We start from the raw sequence: 4,242 nt of genomic DNA, 5'->3' as shown, positions 1-4,242 counted from the left end.
TGGAGTTGAATTCATATCACTATCTCTAGGCTTTTCCATAGCCTTAGCTGACCTCAAAGCAGTCTTATACGTGGTAGGATCTATGGCTTCAACTGTTCGATGAATTTCTAGATTTAGTCCAAGGATGAACCTTTTAGCAATTTTTAGTTTTGTATCCACTAATGACAGCGCGAATCATTTCAACCTTATAAATTCTCTTGCCTAGTCATCCACAAAATGTCCACTCTATATCAGATGGCTAAGCTCCTGTTGTCTTCAAAGTCCGACTACCTTCGAGAAATATTATTTTAGGAATAACTTTTTGAATCGAGACCATGGTTTTACACTTCCATTTAGCCCGAGAATTTCTCAATTATCCACACCACAATTTTGCATCCTCTTTCAAGATGAATGACGAAAAGAATACCTTCTCATGGTCTGGGTAGTTCATAATAAGAAAATCGTCTCCATTGGTGATAGCCATAATTGTGCCTCTATTGGGTCTCTCGTGCTTCCACTAAAGGTACGGGGTCATACCATTTTAAATCCCATAAATATCTTGCCACTTATGTATGTTACAAGCTATTGGCTTGCTCGATGGCCACCATTACTTGAACCATGGCCTGGAAAGATTCCCACATCAGATTCTTCATGGGGTCTATTCCCGCCAATGGTGTTGTAGGAGGTAGTGCAGCCACGTATTTTCTTGTTACAGAGCCTTCACAAGTTGGGCTCCCTCTACCTCTACCCCTTCCTCGACAGGAGGTTGTTCCCTTTCTCAACGTCCTCTTCCACGTCCTCTAGGCGGCATGGTTCTAAATCAACACACAATTTTTTTTAAGTCTACTATTCCTAACATAAACTACATAATTTTCCATATTATCATACACATATAATTAAGTGAAAAATCGTGCCGTCAACAACAATGTAGTCAATTTTATCAAAATTAGTCATGAAAAACACTCATCATCAACAAGTAGTAACAATATACATAATCAATGACATTTCATTTTCTTATTTTACGCATGACATATGTAAGGAGAAAAAAAGAAGAAAAAAATAATAATAATAGTAAGTAAATAATAATTAAAAAAAAAAAAAAAAAAAAAAAAAAAATCTCCCCAACACCTCCAACTGCAAAATGATCAGCAAAAGAAAGAAAACAGAAAGAAACAAAAAAAAATGGCAGATTTTGGGAAGGGTAAAAAAATAGGAGAAACAAACAAAAGAAAGATGACAAATTTTGGGAGAGAAAAATTGGAAATGGCATCACTACGGCTCAGATTTGATAGGAAGGGGAACAGATAGAAAATTTATGGGTAAGTTAGATCTCTTCTTCTTTTATTTTTGAGATAGAAAAGTTATCTTAGATCTATTTTTTCTATTATTTAGATTTTTGGATATCTTATCCAAAATCAAAATTGATTGAAAAATGGATTTGTCAATTGCATTTAAATTGGATATCATTTATAGGAAAGAGAATAAAATCATAATTGATTGATGCATAGGCCAGTTTTATGAAGAAAAATTAGAATAATTAGAATGGATTCAAAATGACTCCTTTCATTGGATAGTCATCAGTTGGGTAAGAGAAAAAAAAATAATAGATTGAAAATGGCTTCACGACAGTAGTTTTTAGGGAAGAGAAGAAAACAGAATAGATTAAAAATGGCTTTATGTTAATTGGACAGTCATATTAGGAAAGAGAGGAGAACAAAATTGATTGAAATTTGTTTTATAATTGCATAATAAGAAGAAAAAAAAAATACAGAGAGGAGAAACAAAGTGGCACAGCAGAAGAGAAGGAAAATAGAAAAGGTGAAAAATTATTATTATTTGTATCTAGAGAATATAATATTATAACAAACCATAGTTGGATTGAATGATTCAAAGCCGCATGAAATAATATTGACATATTTTCAATTTAAGTTTTAGAAAATTTAGAAACAATGAAAACTTGGAATTCGATTTTTACTGAGACTGTTTTAGAGCCGTATTTCACATTGTTAGTTGGATTATTAATTAAAATGTGAAATACTAACAAAAGGTGACGAACGGTGGGATATGAAGCGAACTCCAGCAACCTTTGGAGCAGCTCTTGAGGAACGGGAGCTTACGTTAATTAAATTAGGGAAGACTTCGACTAAGATCAACCAGGTAAGTGGCCTTACTATAGGATAGGCTAAAAATTGTATGAGTTACGATGATGTATGAACTATGTCTTACGATGCGGTATATGAGTTATGATGATGTATGAGTTATGATGATGTGTGGGTTACGATACTTGATGATGTGCTCAGTATATATATATTTTGATAAATGTCGTACTTGATATGTTTGATGCACTTTGTGGCAATATGATGAGTATGATGAGTATGTATGAGTTATGATGATGTATGAACTATCTGTGTGACGATCACATCTCCTCGTTGCACAATCTCCCTTATGAGATGGTATTTGCGCTCAATATGTTTTCCTCGCTTATGGCTTCTAGGTTCTTTTGAATTTGCAACTACTCCACTGTTATCACAATAAAGAGTGACGGGAAGATGCATATTTGGAACGACTTCCAAATCAGTTAAGAAGTTCCTAAGCTATACAGATTCTTTCGCTGCTTCACAAGCAGCAACATACTCAGCCTCCATGGTGGAATCAGCAATGCAACCTTACTTTATGGTTCTCCATATTATTGCTCCTCCGTTCAGAGTGAAGACAGATTCTGATGTCGATTTTCTCGAATCTACATCGATCTGAAAATCTGAGTCAGTGTACCCTGTAATGATCAAATCCTTAGCACCGTACACTAGCATATAGTCCCTCGTTCTCCTAAGATACTTGAGGATATTCTTAACGGCAGTCCAATGAGCATGTCCCGGATTAGACTGATATCTGCTGACAATTCCCACAGCATAGCATATGTCGGGTCGGGTACGTAGCATGGCATACATTAGACTGCCGACTGCTGATGCACAGGGAATGCGTCTCATATCCTCAACTTCTTGAGGTGTCTTAGGACTTTGTTCCTTTGACAAATGAACTCCATGCCTGAAAGGTAATAATCCTTTCTTGGAGTCCTGCATCTTATATCGAATCAACATTTTGTCGATATACGATGCCTGAGACAATGCTAGTGTTTTGTTCTTGCGATTCCGAACAATTTGGATTCCAAGAACAAACTGAGCCTCTCCCAAATCTTTCATTTGGAATTGTGTCGCTAGCCAATGCTTAATGTCAGTCAAAAATCCCACATCATTTTCAATGAGTAGGATATCGTCAACGTACAACACCAGGAAAGCTACTGTAGAGTTGACTATCCTTTCATAAACACAAGGTTCGTCAACATTCTGTTTAAAGCCATAAGATTTGATCGCAGTATCAAACTTTATATTCCAGGATCGAGATGCTTGCTTCAACCCATAAATGGATCTTTTAAGCTTGCAAACCCTTTGCTCGTGATCCTGTTCAATGAACCCCTCTGGTTGAGCCATATAGATACTCTCTTCAAGATTGCCGTTTAGAAAGGCTGTCTTAACATCCATTTGCCAAATTTCATAATCATAAAATGTGGCAATAGACAAGAGTATTCTAATCGATTTAAGCATAGCAACAGAAGAGAAGGTTTCTTCATAGTCCACCCCCTCTCTTTGGGTATAACCCTTTGCTACTAGTCGAGCTTTAAAGGTCTGTACCTTACCGATTTGGTCTCGTTTCCTCTTATAGATCCATTTGCAATCAATAGGTTTTACCCCATCTAGTTGATCTACAAGTTCCCAGACTGTATTGAAGTACATTGACTCCATTTCAAGATTCATGGCTTTAATCCACTGATCTCTATCTTCATCATTCATTGCCTGTTTATAGGTCAATGGATCCTCAACGCCATCATCAGGTATGATGACTTGAGTTTCTGCCAAACCCAAGTAACGATCGGGTTGAGTTATAACCCTCCCACTAGTCGAGGCATTCTCAACTCTTGAGAAGGATGTGATTGACCAGAAGTGTCAGCTCCATCAACAACTCTTGTTGAAGGACCAGCTTGATCAACAACTCTTGTTGTTTTATCAGTAGCTTCTTTAGAAATCTCACTTAATACTAGTTTGCTACGAGGTTGATGATTTCTTACGTGGTCTTCCAATAAGAATGTAGCGTTTGTGGATACAAACACTCTATTTTCTTGAGGGTCATAAAACAAACCACCTTTCGTCTCTTTGGGGTATCCTACGAATATACATAATTTTGAACGACGTTCTAATTTCTTGGGGT

The 4,242-nt window shown here is 36.5% G+C and overlaps 1 pseudogene; it reads right to left on the bottom strand.

The window, feature by feature from the left end:
- Positions 1–2,363: 2,363 nt before the first annotated feature.
- Positions 2,364–3,029, bottom strand: LOC147789853 (secreted RxLR effector protein 161 pseudogene; annotated as a pseudogene).
- Between the last annotated feature and the right edge of the window lie 1,213 nt (positions 3,030–4,242).

Source organism: Cucurbita pepo, chromosome 12 (genome assembly GCF_057944985.1).
Source record: "Cucurbita pepo subsp. pepo isolate OVF chromosome 12, ASM5794498v1, whole genome shotgun sequence".
Lineage (NCBI taxonomy): Eukaryota > Viridiplantae > Streptophyta > Magnoliopsida > Cucurbitales > Cucurbitaceae > Cucurbita > Cucurbita pepo.
The sequence above is the reverse complement of the archived record's forward strand: the minus strand, read 5'-3'. Positions and strand labels throughout refer to the sequence as shown.